This window comes from Vulpes vulpes, chromosome 7, assembly GCF_048418805.1.
Source record: "Vulpes vulpes isolate BD-2025 chromosome 7, VulVul3, whole genome shotgun sequence".
NCBI lineage: Eukaryota > Metazoa > Chordata > Mammalia > Carnivora > Canidae > Vulpes > Vulpes vulpes.
Genome location: NC_132786.1, coordinates 51,212,007 through 51,235,523, shown reverse-complemented (window position 1 = coordinate 51,235,523; position 23,517 = coordinate 51,212,007). Strand labels below are relative to the sequence as shown.

At 44.4% G+C, this 23,517-nt stretch overlaps 1 long non-coding RNA gene across 1 annotated transcript; it reads right to left on the bottom strand.

Moving 5' to 3' along the window:
- Positions 1–2,677: 2,677 nt before the first annotated feature.
- On the bottom strand, positions 2,678–23,376 carry LOC140599678 (uncharacterized). Its single transcript, XR_012002609.1, has 2 exons — positions 23,184–23,376; positions 2,678–4,381 (listed from the first exon to the last, which is right to left on the bottom strand). It is a non-coding gene; the product is annotated as an uncharacterized lncRNA (long non-coding RNA).
- Positions 23,377–23,517: the final 141 nt, after the last annotated feature.

The following is a 23,517-nucleotide window of genomic DNA, read 5'->3' as shown; positions in this document are numbered from 1 at the left end:
GGGTCCTGTAGGACTCGCAGAAACCAGCCTTGAGGGAACCTCTGCAACCTCTGGTCACACTGGCACCTTCACCTCTTCCCCTGCAAAGACCTCAAACTCTGTCCTATACCCTCGAAAAATATCACCTACAATCTCTGACAGGAAGCAAATTGATCTTTAGTAAAAACAAATGAAAAAAAATTTTTTTTTAATTTAAAAATTAAAAAAAAATTTTTAGAAAGGAAGCAAAAAAGCCAAAATTACAAGATTTCTTCTCCTCTGGGGCCTGGCAGTGCCTGGTTAAGCTACTTGGAAGAGTAAAGAGGTAGACCTGATAGTCGTTTATTGAGCGAGAATCGAGTGATAGTACAAAGCTCCTGAGGAGAGGGGATCCGAGAGGGTTGCCACCGGACTTTCTTTTATTATTGTTATTATTATTATTATTTAAAAAATTTTTATTTAAATTCAATTAATTAAGATATAGTGTATGGTAGTTTCAGAGGTAGAGGTCCGTGATTTATCCACTGCATATAACCCCCAGTGCTCATCCCATCACCCAGTGACCCCCTCCCACCTCCCCTCCAACAGCTTTCAGTTTATTTCCTATGATTGAGAGTTTCTAAGTCTAGGGCTTTTTATGGGCTTGTCGGCCAGCTGTTTTAATCTGATTAACCCTCATGCCTGTCATCCAATCAGGTTTTTGCCGTCTCTCTATCACGTGGGAAAGGGTAGAGGGCTCCTTCTGGGGTGGTATAAAATCCCTTTAAGGGTGGTTTCCTCTTAGGCCAGGGTGGGAGGTGGGGGGTGGTGTCCCTTGTCCCTGCCTGCCTTCCTTCCAACTATCCTTCATTGAAACATGGTGGCAAAGGTGAAAAAAATCAAGAACAGCAATGTGAAAAACACAAATTAACCTCTCCGTCCCTCATCCTGTAAGAGCAGCACACGCACAAGGTGAACCTTCAGTGAGTGGCATTAAGTGTCACTGATGCCAGAGGCTGGCTTTGGGACACCCTCGTCGCTGCCAGGACTGTGAGTGCTTTGGTGGGGCCCATTCACCTGTCTGTGCCCCCCTTGGGCCCACCTCTTCCCTAGGGCTTTGAAGGGAGCCATCCTTTGGGTTCTCACCATGACCCAATAGGTTGGGGACGGAGGGGGCAAAAGCGGTGGCAGACATTCAGTGGACACCTTCAGAAAACAACTCTCCGGAGAGGTCATCTCGTGCAAATCCGAAAATGCAGATGCCCCAGGGGGCCTGCGTCACAGAACAGCTCCTTGCCAGCCTGAGGCGGTGGCAGTGGCAGGAACTCAGAGACTGTGCCACTTTCTGCCCTCAGACTGGCCATCTGTCCATCTCTTCCGACCTCTAGCCACTGGCTGGATGAGGGGCGGGGAGGTGGAATCAGTCCTCTGGACCTCTCTGCCCTCCTCTCTCTCTGCCACCTGCCCCTTGGCCACCTCCCAGCGGCCCAGCTCCAGCAGGAGGGTAAAGGGGACAGAACACAGTGACCAGGAAGGAGCTGCCACCTAGTGACACGGGGTGCTATGTGTCGCGCTATCCCGCCCGTCCCTGGGCTGGTAGGACCGTCCCTTTGTACAGATGGGGAGACTGAGGCCACGTGCTGCGTGCCAGCTCTATGCCCAAGTTCACACAGCTAAGAAGGCTCAGAACTTGACCGTGCTCCTCTGTCCCCAGAGCCTGGTCTCTGTGAAGCCAGGTGACTCCTCAGCCAAGGCGGTTTGCACCCCACCTCCCCAGAGGCCACCGATCCCCAGCCTGGCAGCAGGGTGTGGACAGAACAGGGCTGATCATTTAATTGCCTTTGAAGAGTGTCCCCAGCCCAAGAGGAGAGCAGCAGGCTGCAGAGGCTTGCAGGAGGAGGAGTAGCCGGGGTCTGGGGGGCTCAGGGGGTTGAGCATCTGCCTTCAGCTCAGATCACGATCCTGGAATCCAGGGGATCGAGCCCCACATCGGCTCCCTGCTCAGCCGGGAACCTGCTTCTCCAGCTCCTTTTGCAGCTTCCCTGGCTTGTACTCTCTGGCTCGCGCGCGCTCTCTCTCTCTCTCTCTCTCTCTCAAATAAATAAATAAAATTAAAAAAAAAAAAAAAAAAGGAGACAGTAGCCCTAAGAATGTGCTAAGGATGGGTAAGGGCAGGTCAGCTGGCAGAGAGAATGTATGTGCACCTCCAGGCAGGGGGGCAGCCCAGGAGAGGACAGAGGGCCTCTCAGCCAGGTAGCCAATCTGGCTGCAGTAGGTTGGGCTCAACAGTAGAAATGTAAGCAGCAAAATAACTAACTAACCAAATGCAAACGGCACTAAGATTCTTCGTGGCTTTTTTAAAGGATTGTGTGCATTCTTGTTCTTCAGGAGAAAATCCTCTATGAGGACCAGCGCACCCATTGAATCTACCAAAAAAAAAAAAAGAGAGAGAAGAAGAAGAAGAAGAAGAAGAAGAAGAAGAAGAAGAAGAAGAAGAAGAACGTGCTAAGTATTTTAGGTCACAGTTGAGAGGCCCCAAGATGACTAGGAAAAGATCTGGCATTGACAAGAGGCATCTAGAAATTTCACAAGGCTTCTCAGCCTCCGTGAATCTCTCAAATATTAATCTAACCTGCTGAGTAAATTGGTAATAAAATTCTCTTTGTATTAAGGAAGTGGTAAAGTTAATAGGCTGTAAGCCAGAATAATTCTTGGGTGGTTTTATTGCAGAGCGTGCTAGCACCTTTAATTGTGAAGGGCTGAATTTCTTTGCCACCACTCGGGACTAGAGCAGCATTGTTGCTGACTCATGCGGCATTCCCAGCATTGAGGTACAACTTGGCCCAAAGTAGTTGTTCAATAAGTCTTATTGTAAAAAGCCTAAAACTAGGGCATCTGGGTGACTCAGTCAGTCAGTAAGCATCTAACTTTGGCTTGGGTCATGACCTCAGGGCCCTGGGATCAAGCCTGCTCCTTCTCCCTCTCTTCACCATTCCTGCTGTCTCTTGCTATCTCTGTCTCTGTCTCTGTCTCTCTCAAATAAATAAATAAAAGCTTAAAAAAAATCTTAAAATTTGGCCAACACAGCACAAAATGAAAACAAAGAGTCTACATTTAAATCTAATCAAAATCATCTAGACTCTGATGAATATTTCCTTAACATCTTAACATCCATGGGCCTGGAATAGGTCTAGAAATTTCTTCCTTGGTGACCTAAAGCAGACATCCAGGAAAGCCTTCCCAAGATGGTTAAGTGTGAGAGATTTCCTGATCTCTTGGGTGATTCAGCTATTACTTGACCTCAGTGCCCAGAACTATAACAAATTCTGAATTCTGTACATTTGTTATGAAAAAAAAAAAGCAAATTTTACCACCAAGAATGCCAACCTCAGTCAAAGGTCTCTCTAGGGATATCTTTCACAAATGCATACTGCTCAGTACCCACACTTCAGGAATCCAAGGTACCAGCTCATCTGGACTCTCAGTTTAGGGTGATGCCTACCATGGCCACCCCCAGACAACCACTGTTGATCATCATCACTACAAAAAGCAGGCTTTCCTCAGGTTTCCATCACTTCCTGCCATAATCAGGCTGAGGAAGAAGTCCAGGAGAGACTAATCCCTTTCCTGTGAGATCGCTGGAGAGATCCTTATGTTGTTACCACACCACAAATAAATCCTGATGCCTTCTGCATTGATCCCATTCACCATTTTGTTTCTGTTCTTCTGTCTTAATTCAGGATCCTCTGACCACATCTTGCTTGCATGTGACTCTGATTTAGTAAAATAGAGACAGTTGTGATTTTGGGGTCTGCTCAGTGCACTCAGGGGAGCCTCAGTAGAGCAGCTCCCATGTGTACACACTCACAGGGACAGGGACCAGGGACTCCAGAACATCAGGGGGCATAGGTCATCATGAGGGGCTTGGACAGATGGATGGGCCAGGAAAGTCCAGTGCCTCATCACTCTGTGACTCAGCCACTTTCTCTGGATGGGCTTCTTCTGTGGGGCTTCTCATTCTCTTGCTCTGGGAGGCCTCTCCACTCTTCCCTCTGCGTGTCATATTTCCATGCCAAGATTTCTGGCTACTTTGGAACTTCATCCCATTTGTGGTCCATCATGACCTGCATGTGGTTGACCCCAATGGCCAGTTCTCGGACCTCACTGTCCCTGGCCCACCGTCTGCATTAAATCCAGTTCTTTATCTCTCTTCCCTTGCCTTCCTGGGTTACCACATTTCCCTGCTTTTTTTTCTATGCTTCTCCCCTCTTTCTCAGTTTCTTTTGCTATTAGCATCTCTAAGCTTCAGAGGAAGTGGAATCTCAGAGAAGCAGGTCATTCTTCATTAAGATCCAGGGAAGGTGCCTCTGGACAGCTTGCTGACATTGAATTTGTAGGTCTAATCACGAAACTGTGGGACCACCTGTCAAAAAGCAATTATTTCTATGTCAGTTATTATTCTAGCCACATGATAATCGGATTTTAAATCTTCATCTGGTCATTTAAAACCATGTCAGAATGGCATTTAATTCATAAACCCTGAGGTGAAATTCAGAAGGAAAAACCTTTATGTCATTTAGTTAAAATGTCCATATATTGAAATGAACATTATCTATTAAGTAAAACGGCACTTCGTCTTTCTCATTTATTTTTCATATTATAAATATATATTGTATATAAACATAAATAGTATGTAAATATATATTATATAACAATATAATATATATAAATGTGTATTATAAACAAATAGATATTTTATATAAACATATTATATATAGATATTACATAAGTATGGAATATATAAACATATAACAGATGTAAGTTTAATTTGTGTATATTATTGTTAATATGTTTAATTTATATACAATATACATGATACATATGTGTTATACATAAATATAGGTTATCTGGAGGGTCCTACGCTTTCCTCCATTCCTTTTCATCATCCCACAGCACATGATATCTAGTCCAGCTGGCAGGTGCAGGTGCACCTCTAAAATAGGAAGAGGTTTTTATGACTTTCCAGGCCTATTCAAAACGGAGCCACAGACTACAGCAGCCTATCACCCTGCTGGTGATAAAACCTTTCAAATGAAACCTCTTCTGGAAAGATAAAGAAAACTAGATCCACAGTCTAATCTCCTTGAGTCTTACAGCCGCCCGCCACCTCCTTCTCCTCCTCCTCCTTCTTCTTCTTCTTCTTCTTCTTCTTCTTCTTCTGACCAGCTGTGCACATCATTTTAAAGCCGATGGTGAAAGCGCACTTGTGCAATACAACCTTCTCTTCCTACGCACAGACCCACAGATGCTGCTGCCCCTGACTCATAGGACTGGGGGGCCCGGTCTTCTCGGCCCCTCCATGCTCCTCTACGTTCCAGAGCTTAGCACTTGAAAGAGATGGCTCAGGGAGTCGGCCTGGACTTCTCCTGGAGGGTTCTGCAAAATTCTGACAAGTGAGCTGTGAGGTCAGTGGAGGTTACCCTCCAAGCCAGCTGGGGAAGTAGAGACACAAACTGTTCCATTACAGCAAACATCTGGAAACAGGATGATCCATCTGCCAGTCCCGACGACCACCCCCAATCAGTATTTCTAATTGCTCCTTTTCTGTGCTGTTTTTGCACAAACTCACTAAGGCCAGCTCAAGTGGGTATTGCTAATAAATAACCCATGCTTTATGATTGCTTCAGCTCATAGGCAAAGAAGGAAAGCTTTCCAGTTCATTTCTTAAAGTTAACATAACCCTGGTAGCAATGGCTGACAGATACCTCACCATGCACTCACACCATAGTGTAAGACCACTATCATTTCCACTACATGCACATTCTAAATAAAATATGAGCAAAAGTATGCTAAGCAAGAGTGAAAACTGGTCCAAAAGCACCCTATGCACCCCGATCCTACAGGGCACCCCACATGCCCTCTCTGGCTAGAGTTCTAAGGGCAGGCAGCAAGTGAGGAGGTTCTTCTGTCCTTGATCTTGAGAGGGAATAGGCCTGATGGGCTCTAGGGAGAAAAAGCCAGGAAGGACAGACAGAGAGCTGAGCTCCAGGGAAGGCTTCCCAAGGAGAAAGAAGGTCATGATGGTTCACCCTTTATCCAGGACAAAAGGAGATGCAATGCTGCCTTGAATGGCAGTGACAAGTCAACTCCAACTCCAAGTCACTGGAGTTTGTATTCTCTCCATGCCTTTTCCCACTAGAAGACAAAATTTTGTAATAGAAATTATATCAATTTTATCCCTGGATAAAATGCCTAGAGAAGGTTCTCTTGGCCACCCAGGGACCAAGCCCCACAGAGAAGGCCACACTTCCTTCTGACTTCACTAGGCTCGCATTTCTCAAAATGTAATAAATGTACCACCTAAAAGCCTGCTTTGAAATTCAAAATCCAGAGCCCACATCCAGATTTTCTGAATCAGAATCTCTCAGAGTAGGGTCCAGGATGGAGTATACGGAGACATTTTCTCATGTGATCTTTTTATGCATACTCAAGTTTGAAAACCACACATTAATGCCTCTGTGACATCCCTTCTCGGCTCTGAAGTGCTTGATCTAGATTATATTCTTGGTTCCATCACTGTCTGTTGACTGAGCCTCCAACTTCCCCTCTAGAAGATAGAGAAAACCCTTATCTGCTTCAAGGTATTTATTTGTCTAACATTCTTCGAAGGCCTGAGATCAGAGGGGCCAGATAAACACAGCACTATTACTCATCCACTATTCACCTGTAAAAGGCCCCCTCAGCGTTTTCTTCAGCACCGCACAGAAACAGGTCAAGGTAGAAAGGACCTGGGAGCCATAGAGAGTGTCTCCCTCTCCCTCCTCATAGACGGGCAGGTTAAAATGATTGGTTTCAAAGAGTTTCAGGTACCCTTTCCCCCCTCTTTGCGATATTCTAAATCAAATCTGCAGACTGCCCTCATCTTCCAAGGTAGGTGGAGTCATTCAGATCTCCAAAGGTGGGGATCCCTGGATGGCTCAGCGGTTTAGTGCTTGCCTTCGGCCCAGGGCATGGTCCTGGAGTCTCGGGATCAAGTTCCACATCGGGCTCCCTGCATGGAGCCTGCTTCTCCCTCTGCCTCTCTCTCTCTCTCTCTCTCTCATGAATAAATAAATAAATAAAATCTAAAAAAAAAAAAATCTCCAAAGGTCTCCGAGCTAGGATGTGAGGCCGGTTTCCACTTCCACAGCCACTTGGGCCGCCTGCAAGCGAGCTTCCCCAGTGTGACCGAGTGTTTGCTCTTACAGAGCCTTAGTTTCATGAATACTCAACAACCCCATGAGCTGGGCTTTATTGTTTTTATTCTAGAGGAAAGACTGACGAGACCCAGAGAGCTTAAGGAGCTGGCTGAAGGTGGCACAGCTGGCGAGAGGCAGCTGTCATTTCACAGAATCCGGCCTGTGCTCTGAGCCGCAGTGGGGAGCACTCACCGTGGAGGAGCCTGTGGTGCAGCTGTTCCCCATAGGGAGGCCCAGCCTGCTGTGCTCCAGGGACACTGGTGAATACCTAATGCCTACCTGGGCGCAGTTGCCTTCCCCTGAACTTGGGCAGACTTCCAATTGTCGGCCTGATGCCAGACTGGATCTCCTGAAGCCATCTGCCCTGGACGCCCACTGCTCTGCCTCATGATCCGATGGCATGTTGGCTGTAATGGAAGCCCCTCCTCTTCCCTCCCAACTGCTTGCCTACTGTGCGCTACGGAATGAATGTATCACCCCCCAACATTCATCTGTTGAAACCTAACAGCTAGTGGGATGGTATTTGGCGTTGGGGCCTTGGGGCATGATTAGGTCACGAGTGTGGAGCCCTCACGAATGGGATTAGTGCCCTTCATAAGAGAGACCCCAGAGGGACGTATGGCTGGCTCAGTCAGTAGAGCGTGCCACCCTTGATCTCAGAGTTGTAAGTTTGAGCCCCACATTGGAGGTAGAGATTACTTACAAATAAAACCTTTAAAGAGAGAGAGAGAGAGAGAGAGCCCTCCTGCCTCCACTGTGTGGAGTCACAGCTGGGAGACAGCCATCCATGAACCAGGAGGAGGGTCCTCACCAGACACTGAATCTGCCAGAGCCTGGCCCTTGGACTTCCCAGCCTTCAGAACTGCGAGAAACAGATGTTTGTCGCTTAAGCCCCCAACAGACTAAGTCACTGTGTGCCATTTGCTAGTCAGACAGGCTCCACATATTCTCTTTGCCCCCAGTCTGCTGGACTGACTTTCCCTGTGGCCCCAGTAAGAGAAGATTCACTGTTTCCCCGGGGTCTGACCTGCCTCCATCTCCATAGAGGAAGGGACCTAGCCATCTCCACCCTCCTTGGCTGTGGCTGCCATTGCATATCTAGGTACACTCAGAGATGTGTGACGAGAGACTGGATTCTCAGCACTTACTCAGAGACACCCTCCCTCACGGGATCTCCAAGCTTCCATGATGCCTTGTTCTCCTCCTGGTGATCTCATTATTACAAGTCATAAAAAAGCACTAATTTGACAATGTCAAAGGTATAGAGAGGAACCTTCAGCAGACTAGACTTCAACAGATTTACAGAAGGTATAATTATAGAGGGTATGACGCAGCGTGGAGGGAGCTGCCATATGGTGATGTCATGGCCCAGGGGACAGTGGCCCAGGCCTGGCACCACTTTAAGAAGCTCCAGGTGGGGACGTCTGGGTGGCTCCGTGGGTTAAGCATCTGCCTTCAACTCAGGTCATGAGCCCAGGGTCCTGGGATCGAGCCCTACATTGGGCTCCCTCCTCAGTGGGGAGTCTGCTTCTCCCTCTTCTTCTGCCCCTACCCTCAGCTCATGCGCTCTCTCTCGCTCTCTCTCTCTCTCAAACAGATAAGTAAAACCTAAAAAAAGAAGAAGAGGAAGAAGCTCCAGATGTGCAGAGTTCAGGTGTGACAAGAGAAAGAAGGGGGTAGACTAATGAAATGAAAAATATACCTACATATTTTTTTCTTACAAAAAGTAACATATGCTCCTTGTAAAATTTGATTAATATTGAAATGCTCAAAGTAAAATGAATGGTCCTTTGCCTCCCATCCTCCAGGAGCTGGAATGTGCCCTCTTACCTCCTTGATGTGATTACTGTTAACAAGTTTTGTGTATCTTTCCATGAATTTTCCTTTATTTTTTGAAACATATGCAAACACACATGCCTTTATCGATTTTTAAACATAAAGTGAGATCACACTATACAGGTGTTTTTAAGTGTAGGTTTTGTCATTTGCAGGTATGGGGAGGCTAACAGATGAGAAACTCACCATTGAAAAGATAGTTTGCGGGGCTCCTGGGTGGTTGAGAGTCTGACTCTTGATTTCAACTCAGGTCATGATCTCGAGGCCTTAGGATCAAGCCCTGCATTGGGCTCAGCTCATGAATCTGCTCGTCCCTCTGCTCCTCCCCCTGGTCTCTCTCAAATAAATAAATAAAATCTTAAGAAAAAATAAAGAAAGAAAAGAAAAGCTAGTTTGTTTCTCCTAGTTCACACACAGGGGAGGATGCTGCACCACCCAGGGCTACACAAGGAAGGCAGAAGGAGGAAAGGAAAGGAATGGGAAGGAGCCTTTATGGTGGTTTTTGTGGGAAGAAATGGGCAGGCAAGATAAGCAGGCTAGGCTAGGCTGGTTTGTTGTGTGTGTGGTTTTTTTTTTTTTTTTTTTTTTTTGAGATTTCATTTATTTATTCATGAGAGACACAGAAAGAGAGGCAGAGACATAGGCAGAGGGAGTGGAGGGGAGCCTGATGCAGGACTTGATCCCGGGGTCCCAGGATCACCACCTGAGCCAAAGGCAGAGGCTCAACCACTGAGCCACCCAGGCGTCCTGTAGAATTGGCTAGTTTGAATTAGAGATGTAGAGACTGGCCCTAGATGCCTGGTCCCTGGCCTTGGGGCCAAAAGGACAGGGAGCTAGTGGCTCATTTGTGAACTCCATCAAGGGGGCAGTGGGCAGTAGAGGCTCTGGACTAGTTGGTTTGCATATGGAAGGTGGAATTGCTACGAATTAGCTAGGCCTGGGAGGAGCAGTGTCTCCAGGATCAGCAAGGCCTTAGATGCCAGAACCACAAAAGCAGAATGTTAGAAAATATAGTTAACACAACATATCTCTAATTTTTAAAACCAAATGATATATTGGGAACAGGAGCACACATACAATAGTTTTTCATTTTTTTTAAAGATTTTATTTATTTATTTCTGAGAATACACAGAGAGGAGAGAGAGAAGCAGAGACACAGGCAGAGGGAGAAGCAGGCGCCATGCAAGGAGCCTGACATGGGACTTGATCCCAGGTCTCCAGGATCAGGCCCTGGGCCGAAGGTGGCGCTAAACCACTGAGCCACCTGGGCTGCCCTAGCTTTTCATTTTTAATAGCTCCATAGTATCCCATACTTTGCATGTTCCTTCACTAGAACACAAATTATAAAGCGACAGTTTTGTCTCTTTTATCCACTGCTATGAGCCCAGTGACTAGAATTGTGTCAGACATAGGGTAGATGTCAAAGAGTTAAAAATAGACCTGCCCTACGACCCAGCAATTGCACTGCTGGGGATTTACCCCAAAGATACAGATGCAGTGAAACGCCGGGACACCTGCACCCCGATGTTCATAGCAGCAGTGTCCACAATAGCCAAACTGTGGAAGGAGCCTCGGCGTCCATCGAAAGACGAATGGATAAAGAAGATGTGGTCTTAGGTATACAATGGAATATTACTCAGCCATTAGAAATGACAAATACCCACTATTTGCTTCAACGTGGAGGGACCTGGAGAGTATTATGCTGAGTGAAATAAGTCAATCGGAAAAGGACAAACATTATATGGTCTCATTCATTTGGGGAATATAAAAATTAGTGAAAGGGAATAAAGGGAAAGGAGAGAAAATGAGTGTAAATGTCGGTGAGGGTGACAAAACGTGAGAGACACCTAACTCTGGGAAATGAACAAGGGGTAGTGGAAGGGGCAGTGGGCGGGGGGTTAGGGTAACTGGGTGATGGGCACTGAGGGGGGCACTTGGTGGGATGAGCACTGGGTGTTATGCTATATGTTGGCAAATTGAACTCCAATAAAAAAATTTTAAAAAAGACATAGGGTAGATGTTCAAAAATATCTGGTGAGCGAATGAATAAACAAGTGGACCATAAAATACATTCAACCATTGCCTTATCAACAGATTATTTCTGTTGGATTATTTCTGTGAGGATTGAGCTTGGAGAGTAAAATAAAACCTCAAATATTGTGAGTGAATCAAGATGGATATTTAAGTTTCTCTCTTATGTTCAAGAAGCCTGGCAGTGGTCCGGTCAAGGCTGGTGTGATCCTCCTGGAGCCCTGGGCCCAGTCTCCTTCTAAACTTGCTGGCTCTGACCTCATTCCCAGGATACCTCAATGTCCATGCTTGTTACCAGAACTCTAGCCAGCAATCAGCATTCCAGAGAGAAGAAAAAAAGCAGAGCCCCAGAAGTTTTACTCCTGCCTTTGAGCAAACCTCCTAGAAGTTGCTGCTTCTGCACATACACTGTTGCCTAGAACTGGAGTGCATGGCCGCAGCTCACGACAAGGACGATGGGAAATGTAGCCATTATTCCTGGGGCCATGTGCCCAGCTCAAGCTCTGTAACTGAGGAAGACAGGATGGTAGGATATTAGGAAACAATTACCTTTTATTTCTGTCAGATAATTTTCTGGAAATAAAATTGTTGTATTGGAAGGTATACGCATTCAAACATTTTTAATAAATACTGACAAATACTTTCTGGAAAGGTTTTGAATTTAATTTCTTCAGTGGTGTATGAGAGAATCCGCTTCCCTACTCACTACCATGGATATGGGAAAAACTTTTAAAGAGTGATGACCTGATGAGCAGAAGAGCCCACCACTGGTGTGTTCAATTGTATTTACATGACTACCATCATGCTTTAGCCTCTTTGTATATATTTGCTGGCCATTTTCCATTTCTTTTCCATGAACTGCCTATCCATATCCATTGCTCATATTACTTCTGGGAAGAATTTTTAAAATATTTTTACAAAAATGGAATCATGCTATGCATTTGATTTTGCAACTTGATTTTTTCCAAAGACATCCTTCCCTAGTAATACATAAATAACTATCTCATTCTCTCTTTTTTAAGATTTTACTTATTTATTTGAGAAAGAGAGAGAAAGCATGAGTAGGAGGAGGGGGAAAAGAGGGTTAGAGGGAGAAGCAGGCTCCTCGCTGAGCAGGGAACCCCATGTGGGGCTGAATCCCAGGACCCGGCTCTAGCCCAGGACCCTGGGATCATGACCTGAGCTGAAGGCAGACATTTAACTGACTGAACCACTAGGGCGCCCCTAACTACCTCATTCTTTTCAATAGTATAGATTAACAAAATTATATGACCATACTCTTACTGCTAACTCTAATTTCTACCAATAGCAAAAAGAGAAAGAGACAGAGAGAGAGAGGAAGGAAGGAATGAACAAACGAAGAAAGGAAATGCTGCCATGACATCATCATACATACATCCTTGCACACGTAAGTGTTGACAGATATGTCTGCGAAGCTATACCCCAGAGTTTCTCAGAACCCTATTCATAATTTACTGAGTCTAGATTAAAACCCAGTTTTAAAAACCTGATTATATAGAGTATATATAAATCAGTAAAGTTGGTATATAATCATTAATCCTTTGGTTGCAAGTAACAGAAATCCAACCCAAACTGGCTCACTGAAACTGAGCCCATAATCCCAAATTCAGGAGATGCTTTCTTTATTCCTTGTATTAGATACTATAGATTCATACCTTTCCATCAAAGCCTTCCCTTGTGCATCCTGTCATGGCAACCCCAAGATGACTGTCTCAAGGAAATCTAAAAGGTAGCCTATGTCTATTGAAGAATTCACCTAGGAAGCCAGAGGCAACTGTGGTCAAAGCCTTCTGATCCCTTGTTGGGCTTTGATGGTGAGAGCGAAGGTTGCCCTTGGGTTTCCATGAGGAGCAAAAGAGTTAAGATGCCTCTGTCTTGGAAGACTTTCTGCACCAGCATGCTGGGAGAAGGGACTCTCAGATCCTAAGACAAACGGGAATTTGCACTAGAAGAAGTAGCTCTCTCAGCCCCCAGAAACAGGCTTGAGGCTTTACTGACTCCTCAGGGGGGCTCAGGACCAGGTCAGTAGACTTGAGAGCCATCCCCCAAGAATATATAGCTCTTCCCCACTACCTGTCTTCCCAAGCTGCATCTAGAATTGTGAGAAAGCCCAGGAGAGCTGGCATGAGCATATGCTTCAGAGGGAGGTTTCTGTTGGTGTGCCTTCCTGTGCACTCCTGCTCTGCGCCACCACCCCCCCCTTACGCTGTTTGGGTCCTGGCACTCCTGCCAGGCGGGAATTCACACATCTTCAAAGGGAGGAACGAAAGTGGAGTGTTAAGCAGATTGAAGCTAATAAAGAACCAAAGCCTGGAGCAATCAGCAACTTCCCTCAGATTCCTGAGAGCCAGGCAAGCACAAAGGAGGGATGAAAGTCTCTTGCTAACCTGGAGGGAAACTGAAACATCCAAGAGTGGATTCTTACAGACAGTAATGTGACAGAGTTCATAGAAAAATTATATTAACATCTGAAGTTATTGAAGCTTGTTCTCAGCTGGGTTGGGAGAGATATCACCGCACCCGGAAGAAAAAAAAAAAAAAGGCCTAACGTGGTAAAAGCTAAGGTAATATCATACATATTATTCTGAAATAAAATAAATAGAATAATACACTTTATCTTTCTAGAGTGCTTTTATTGTTTGAAGATCTTAATACCAGAGCACTTGGCCAACATTCTCTTATTGCTCTACCATGTTTCCTTTCTACAAATTTCCCTTAATATCTTCAAAACCTACTTCTCGCTGACAGAAACAGTCAAGAATGCCTCGGTAAGAATGAAGTTAGGTTGCTAAATGTAGAAGTCCCCCATAGGGAAGAGACGACACAACAGACTTCGCAGGCAACACTTCACTCTCCCCACTGCGCTCATAGGGGCTCCGTTTTGGAATCTCCAGACAGGGGGGTTCTCCGCGTCAGACTGCTCAGGCAGGCCCAGGAAAAGGAACCAATTACACATCAGGGGACTGTGGTCTCCTCAAAAGGACGCCCTACTCTGGTTACCAAGGCTCCCTGCACTGTGGTGTGCCCGGGTTTGTACTCCATTTTCTCCTTGTCTTTTCTGGCACCATGAATCCCCCCCAACGAGGTTAGCTGTAAATCCACTTGTACCAGGTAGTGGTGGTTTCTCTATATCTGACTTGGGGAATCCAAGGGGCTAGATGCTAACCTCTTCTCTTCTTGACACCAGGGTGGGTAAAAGGAACGCTAGCCTGGAAATCAAGTGTCAGGCACTGCTCAAGGGCCTCTCTCAACCTCAGTTTCCTAACGGGTCCTAAATTTCTTAAAAACAAGAAAACAGCCTCAATGATCCATCCCTAAGGAGACTGCTCCAGTAATAGAATTCCTTGAATTTCTGATGTCGTAGGAGAATTGAAGTTATTTAGAATGGAAGTAATTCTCTCTCTCTCTCTTATTGTTTCTTTTTTTAAAAACTAAGCTTAAAAACTTGGACTTAAAAACTAAGTCCAATGTGGGGCTCAAACTCACAAGCAGTGAAATCAGGAGTCACATGTTCTACCAACTGAGCCAGACAGGTACCCCTCCAACGTTTTGTCAAATGGGTGTATTACGTCCCCTCTCTTGGAACCAGTGGCTAGAACATTATGCTCTCTGACTTTCAAGACAACCAAAAGTGACACTAGGTCCAGAGTCCAATGACCCAGAGTCACTGAGGCAGTGACAAGGCCCACTTTGGGAAGCAGGGTGGTCCCAGCACTTCAAGCTCCTCTTGTGATTGCAAGCTGAAGCCTTCTACTAGTGTCTGATTCCACTTATGTGTTTAGTGAAAAGTGCAATCAGATTTTACCCCATAATAATGAGCAGATTCTTGGCCACGGGGGTAATGCAACTCTGTTCTTTTCCCTTCCTATTTACTGGTTTTAGTTTCGTGTGGCAGCGATAAAAGGCGCATTCTGATCCTCTTAAGCTTGGAAAAATAAATAAATGTGAATAAAAATTCTCCCCTCTCCTCACTCTATCAAAGCCCTGTGGAATCAATTTTAACACACCAAGCCCCACTGAAATCAATGGGGGTAAGCTCCTGAATTCATTTCCATGGGACTTGGCATTGTAAAAATAATTGGATTGCACTGCAGACGAACACTCCTTTCAGGAAATAGAGAAAATGTGCCTCTGCTAGTAGGTGGGGGTGAAAACTCGTCTAAGTGCTGGTAGGTTTCACCCTGTGTTTTCGGCATTGTCTTGTCAAGAGGAGCTATTATCAAGTCCCAAATGAGCCTGGCAGTACTACCCTCAATGAGGTGTTTAAAACTGCCTTCCCTAGTGAGAATGAAAACACTTCTTTTGTTCCCATCTTTAAAATTAACTGCATAGTATTACCACTATCAATGAGGTGTTTAACATCAAAATTGCCTTCCCTGGTGAGAAGAAAAACACTTACTTTGTTTCCTTCCTTAAAATTAATTGAGGTTTTTAAAAACTCATCCTTATTCAACCAACAGTTGCATAGAAAGGGAAGGAGAGAAGATGGGATTTTAAAATGTTGCCTTTGGTAGACCATCAACAGTTTTCAGTGTGTTCTTTCTGTTTAGATCACTGGCAGCAATCTTTTCTGCCCTCTGCTTTATTATTTTCCCAGAAGATTTATAACACCAGTCATCGGTGTGACTGTTGGTAGGGATTAATTGATAGGTACTTGCTAAAATTAATCCACCCAGATATTCCTGATTAGCTTGCAAGTTTTCCACAACTCTACTCATCCTTTGGTGTTAAATCGCTTCTGAAAAAATAAAATATCTCTAGTATTAAAATCTGAGCGGGCTTTGGTAGATATGGCTAAAGATGCTCCCTTTCCCCATGTTTCTCTGGAATTCCAGAAGTGGTGCTAACTTTTATAACCCTCTGGCTAGTATTTGAGTTGTGGGGTTCCTGTGGCCACTGCCTTTTGCAAGATGCAGCAGAATGTTGAAGGCAAAGAGGCAAAGTCCTGACTTTTACAGAAGTCCAGGAAGGGAATAATAGCTATAAGGGAAGAAGAATATTAGATAAAGAACCAGGCTCTGATCCAGTTAAGAAATTCTGTACGGGAAAGGAGACCTTGAAGGGAAAGGGTTGGAACCAACAGAATGACTACTGGTCTCCACAGCCTGTCCCGCCACTCCCTAGGCTCACCTGCAGAGGAAGGAGCAGAAGGAGCAGATGATGAACAACTCAGTAGGCTTGGGGGGTCCTTGAGCAAAGTGACCCATGTTTCAAGGACCCAGGGATGCTGGAAGACATTCAGAGCACCCCTCCACCCAGCATGCATGGATGAGTGGACTAGAATGTTCCCCCATTGTGTCTGGGCCAGTGGACCTGAGACAGCCTCACAGAGAAAACATGGTACCCTATGCCATGGGATGTTCCCCATGCCTGAGACAGGTGTGAGGAGCATCTCACAGGAGTGAGAAGGATGAAGTAGTGGCCTATATAGACCCACAAGGACAAAAGCTGATAAAAAAGATGAATGTTTTAGAGGGTGCCTGGGAACTCCTCACCTTGACTCCCTCACCCTGAGCTTCGGTGCCTCCATGCTGTGTAAGCTCCCTGGAATGGACACTCAAAAGCTTGAATGGACTGAAATTTAGTCTCCATTACTTGGTGAAATGGGACCTTAAAAGGCAAAATGAATTCAATCATAGAAAAATACATTTGTCACCTTGAGTTTGTGGACTGAGATTTGTACCTGCCTGAATTCGGTTCATTTGCAAATATGTTATTTGTATAAATTTTAAAAAATTATTACAACTGCATAATGACCAAATAAAACTTGGAACATGTTTCTAAAGAGCATTTATTGAGTGTAAACTCTGTACCAGGTCTGACCTGTTTTCTTTTTTTTATGGTTTTATTTATTTATTCATGAGAGACACACAGAGAGAGGCAGACACACAGACAGAGGGAGAAGCAGGTTCCTTGCAAGGAGCCTGATGTGGGACTCGATCCCAGGACTCCAGGATCACACCATCAACGGTTGAAGGCAGGTGCTCAACCGCTGAGCCACCCAGGCATCCCTGACCTATTCTCTTTATATACACGATCTCATTTATATTCCTTACAATTCATAGGTGCAAGTACCTCCTTTTTGTGTTTAGAGAAACAAAGATTTAGAGAAGTTAAAAAAAATTTTTTAAGTAAACCCTACACGCAACATGGGGCTTAAACTCACAACTCCAAGATCAAGTAAGTGTCACATGCTCTACCCACTGAGCAAGCCCGGTGCCCCAAGAGAAGTTAAATACTTTGCCCAAGGCCACACGTGATAAATAATGGAGACAGAATTCAAACCCAGGAATACCTGGCTTTGAAATCAATATTCTTTTTTTTAAGATCTTATTTTTAAGTAATCCCTATACCCAATGTGGGGCTTGAACTCACAACACTGTAATCAAAGTCACTTGCTTGGGGTGCCTGGGTGGCTCAGTCAGTTCAGCATCTGCTTTGGGCAGGGGTCACGATCCTAGGATCCTGAGATGGAGTCCCCTGTTGGGCTCCTTGCTCAGCAGGGAGCCTGCTTCTCCCTCTCCCTCTGCTCCCTGGATCATGTTCTCTCTCTCTCTCTCTCTTGCTCTCTCTCTCACTCTCAAATAAATAAAATCTTAAAAAAAAAAAAAAAGAGTCGCTTCTCTACAGACTGAGCCAATATTTTTAACCACTAAGTTAATCTACACACTGGCCCTTTGCTTGGCTTCCTCTATCTCTCCAGGAACGTTCCTTTCTACCCTGCTATTTGTAGCTTCAAGGCAATCACACATTGACGTACTGGAGCCCTGGGTACAAAGAAGCACAAAGTTCATATCCTTCCTGCTCCTAGTTACCAAATTGCTCAATAACTATGTGATTTATTGCTGTCATAATCTTAGTGCCCTGATTTAACAAGTTTTAGCTCACTTTTGCAACTACTACACCTTGCGAGTTCACCAAAATTGCTGATTAATTAAATTTCACCAAGGAGCAAAATGTGACAGACCAAAGTCCTAGACCAGAAGTCAATATACTGGCTATGTTCCTTGGTTTCTCATTCTTGCTCTTCCATTAACCAATTGTTTGATGATCTTGAGCAATCATTTAACCACTCTGACTCCCAGTTTCTTCATCTACAAAATAAACACAATCTTAAAGTTCCCTTCCAGCTCTAACCTTCTATGATTCTGAAGAACCAAGATCAAATTTATTATTTTATGAGAACTTGAACTGTACTTCTCCAAATATGATCTGTTCTCTATCTCTATCTTGGTTCTATATTTAAATTTCCTACATTTTGGCATAAGGCACAGGTAAAGAGTTTCATTTCACAGAGATGGGAAATTACATATAATAATATCTCATCTTGTTAGCATTAGGAGAAATAAGAAGACTAAAGATGTAGTGATTACTAAAAATAGTAATAACAATAATAATAAATACAAACATTTTTAAAATAAATAAAATAGCCATCAGTGGCTGCCAGCATTCCAGATGGTTCCAATAATCCCTACCTCCTGGTATTTATACCCTCTTCCCACTTGGTAATAGCATTGGTCTGTGTGACAAATAGAATACAGCAGAATTATGTCACTTCCAAGACTAGATTATACGAGAGTGTAGCTTGAGTCCCGGGATCTCTTGCTCTCTTTAGACCATTTGTTCTAGGAGAAAACTAGCTGCCATGTCAAACAGCCCTATGAAGAGGAACTAAGGCCTGCTAACAGCCCAGTGTGTGAGCTTGAAAGCTGATCCTCCCACAGCCCAGTCTTCAGATGACCAAAATCCTGGTCAACACCTTGACTGCTACCTCAGAAGAGACCTGAGGTTAGAACACCTGGCTAAGCTGCTCCTAGATGACACTATGGACACCCACATGCTATTTTCAGGTGATAAATTTTGGAGTAATCTGTTACACAGCAATAGATAATTACTTCACTATCCTGAGAAGGAAATCAGGAGGTTTAACTTTGGTCTCCATCCTACATGCATGTAGAAACAATTTCTCTGTCTATAAGAAAGCCACGCATTATTCATTCAGTCACTCAACAATTATGGAATGTCAGATATGCACAGGGTATTTCCAAGCAACATCAGGAAAGTTTGTTTTCAGGAAGACCCTATATAATAACTCTATAAAGGCACGTAAGAATTGCTGTAAAAAGATTTTATCACTTAGGCTAAGATGTGGAGGAAAGAAGTCATCCTGATAACAAGAGCTCACACGGGACTATTGTCTTGTGTCCTGTGAGATTGCTTACTACCATCCATTCTGTAAAATATTTTCTGGTATTTGGTGATCCCTCTTATATGCCTATTATCTCTATTTCCTTGAGTGTAAATTCTTTGACTTCTTTAGTTTATTTTTCCTTGCATGATACCAATCCTACTCAAGTGTTTTTTTATTCTCAGGGTGACCACGTGACTCAGACCTACACAATTGGAATATTTCATACCCCTGGCTAGAGTGTTTATTCAAGGAATAAATGGATTCCCAAAAGAACCTCCAGACATTGGCAGGAACTATCAAGAAAGAGTTCTCATATTGCTGAGCTAGAAAGGATGTAGATGCTGTGGGCCACTGGAACCATCTTACCACTATGCAGGGAGAGCTTGCCCAAGATTGAGGCTGACAGAGAGAAAGCGATGAAGAGGAATAGGCTTCTCGATTGTGTTATTTGAGTACCTGGATCCCATGGTTTATTCCCTAGTCTGTCAAAAATACAGGCAATAAATCCCCTTTGTGTTTAAGCAGAAGACATTTTAAATCATAATTTGTTTTGTCACTTGCAATGAAAATTAATCAAACTAGAATTTGTGAGCCTAAAGAGAAAGTCCCTAATTCTCCACTTCTCCACATCAGTAGATGCCCAAGGGGTCTTTCTAAAACTGAGGTAATTGCTTTGCCACAGAAAAAGGTAGTGAAATCATATCATCTCCTTAATTTACATATTGATTTGGGAAGCTAACCCCCATGAAAGATGTAACTTCATAATCTTATTTAATTCTCAAAGAAGCAAACAAATTCATTGACATTTATTAATGTTAGGGATTACTGTGAACACAAATGGCACAAATCATGCAGGGAAATAGGAATACTTCAGAATTTTCCACCTTTTGTGAAATTACCACTAGCGACTGCATTTTCTCTGAAAGCCAGACTTTGTGAATGCCCAATTATCTACCTTATGGTCTCTCTTCCAGAATTTTCTTTTTTTAAGATTATTTATTTACTTGAGAGAAAGAGAGAGAAAGAGCACACGCATGAGTGAGGAGGAGAGGGAGAAGCAGACTCCCCACTGAGCAGGGAGCCCAATGCGGGGCTACATCCTGTGATCCCAGGACCTTGTGATCATGACCTGAGCCAAAGACCAGGTCTGAGCCACCCAGATGGCCCATTTTTCCGGGATTTTCTTATGTGATATGGATATCCAGAGCTGATTGTCTAAAATTAGGAGACTAAGAAATTAAAGATTAAGTATAATATTTAAATGTATGACAGGTGGCCAACAGAAGAATAATAAAAATAGAACAACAATTGGGAAAAGGAAGGGATAAGTGATAGGATTTATCACCTTTCACATTCAGAGGAATAAATACTTCTTAAAGTTGAAAAATCAAGAAATAGAAACATTAGCACATAACCTAGTTACAAAAATAACCGCCCAAAGAAGCAAAGATAAAAGAGGACATAAATTTGTAAATAAATGCTGTTATTTTAACAGTGGGACTAGGGATGAGAAGGGGGGAGAGATTTTTACTTTCCTTTTATGCCTTTTATTTCCCTTTAACTGTTTCATTTCTGTGAGCACGCATACTTTCCAATTTTTAAAACATTGGCCAGAACTTAAAAGGATCTGTTCATCTAGGCAGCTTGCTCCCTATCTAGAATGTCCATTTCCAGCACCTTCCACTACATGGGCTCCATCTCAGCTTCTCACCTCCAAACTTACAAGCCCACTTTTTTCCCTTGAAAACCGGGGAGGTGTCTCTCCTTCTACCTGAGGTTAATCTCTCTATCTGTGTGTAGGATCCCTTTCCCATCCCTTCAGAAATTGTTACCCCTTTTTCCTTCAAACTCTCACTCTACTGGCTCCTCCCAGTCACAGATGCAGCTGCTCAAGCCTCTCCCACCTTATTCAAAGCTGTATGGATGCCATGACCCTGTCCAGCTTCCCTTCTCTTCTCTCCTTCAGTCAAACATCTCCTTTTCCTCCTCCTGAGCTCCAGTGTTGTGTCTCCATCATTCCACCAAAACTACTTGTGTTAAGCTCACCAGTGGTTCCAACCTCAAACCATTAACAGCAGTATCCCTCTTCCTTGATTTCTCCCCCAGCTACTGACTCAGGGGACCACTGTCTTCTTAAAACATTCTCTTCTTGGGACACCTGGATGGCTCAATGGTTGAGCATCTGCCTTTCGCCCAAGTTGTGATTCCGAGGTCCTGGGATCGAGTCCTGCATCCTGCTCCCCATGGGGAGCCTGCTTCTCCTGCCCATGTCTCTGACTCTCTCTCTCTGTGTATCTCTCATGAATAAACAAAATCTCTAGAGGCCAGCCCAAGGGGGCTCAGGACACTAAATGGGCAGTCTTCTCCCAAAGGTCCAGAGAGAGCCAACACTTCCCCCTCACCTTCTCCTCCACTCACATTGATTTTTCTAAATTCTCTTCTTGCCTTTTTTCTCTGAATTCCTTCCACAGCCCAAAAAAGAATGTGTCTCCATTGGGTGAGAACGCTTTTTCCTTTTTTTAATATTCATATTTTTAAAAAGAATTTATTTGAGAGAGAGCTAGAGAGAATGAGTAGGGGGAGGGGCAGAGGAGGAGCAGGCTCCCCACTGAGCAGGGAGCCTGATGTGGGGATCATGACCTGAAGCCAAAGGCAGATGCTTCACCAAATGAGCCACCCACGTATCTTTTTTTTTTTTTGAATATATACCATTCTTCTTTTTTTTTTTTTAAAGATACTTTTTGAGATTTTTAAAATTTATTCATGAGAGACACACACAGAGAGAGACAGAGACTCAGGCAGAGGGAGAAGCAGGCTCCATCCATGCAGAGAGCTGGATGTGGGACTCGATCCCAGGACCCCGGGATCAGGACCTGAGCCCAACGCAGGGGCTCAACCACTGAGCCACCAGGTGTCCCTATAAGCCATTCTTCTTAACTTTGTGGACCATGGTCTATGCCCTGAATCTCTCTATATATGTAAAGTCAACTTTTTTTAAGAATGAAAAATACACTTATCTTTTCTTTATGGCAAGCACCTGGCTCTTGAAAAGTACTCCAGCTTTCAGACCATATTGCTTTTATTGTAATTCTAAAAAATCATTTTGGAATCCAGGCACTATTTGTTCTCAAGGTAATGAAACCTCATAGGTAGAAGGCTACATGGCAAGAAGGAAATGAGAAAATCCTTGGCTTAAAATGCACACATATGATGGAGGCATGTCATCACTGATTCTTTTACTCACTCTTTTCCTCCAATGGCCAAAGACTTCATGAAAGCAAAACCCATAAAAGGTCTTGTCTTTTAAATTGTCAGAGTTCAGCAGCCTTTCACCCCTCTTCAAGTCTCAGAAATTTTCAATGAAAAGGGGGAAAGAGGGACACCTGGGGCTCAGTGGTTTGGCGCCTGCCTTGGGCCCAGGGTGTGACCCTAGAGACCAGGGATCGAGTCCCGCATCGGGCTCCCTGCGTGGAGCCTGCTTCTCCCTCTTCCTGTGTCTCTGCCTCTCTCTCTCTGTGTCTCTCATGAAGAAATAAAAATCTTTAAAAAAAGAAAAGGAGGAAAGAAGAACCAAATGAGAAGCAACATCCTAAGCTTCAAAACTCCTTTGTGCCCGCCCTTTTACCAAGTTTCACTAGGTGTTAACCGGAGAGTGGGCTGTGTTATTTTCACATGATAGATGGTGATCACTCCGGCATGTATATAAATTACGTTAAAGAAAAAAAAAAAAATCTTAATCGAGTTTAAGTGGCTTTTTTTTTTTTTTTGGCTTGATCATCCGGATTCGAGCCATTTTCGAACCAAAGTCCACAAACACTGAACGCAAGGAAAATTTCCTTTGTGCCTCGTCATTTGGGATGATCGCACCGCCCTTTACTAAAAGGGATTCGTCCCGAAAGCACGTGTACCTGGGACTGGACGCGTGGCGCTAAGCAAGCCTCCAGGAATGTCAAGCGTGGACCTCACGCAGTGGAACGAACGCAAGGAGGGAGAAAACGCTGCAAAAGCCTCCAGGAATGTTGTTGAGCGGGGACATCATGCAATGGAAACGAACGCAAGGGGGAAGAAAACGCTGCAAAAGCCTCCAGCAGTGTCAGGCGTGGACGTCACGCAGCGGAAACGAACGCAAGGGGGGGAGAAAACGGGGCACGGGGAGAGGCTCGCAGCGGCCCGGGACGCGGGGCCAGCGCGCCGCAGCCGACCAGCCCAGACACCGCCCCCGCCCCCGCCCCCCTCCTGCTA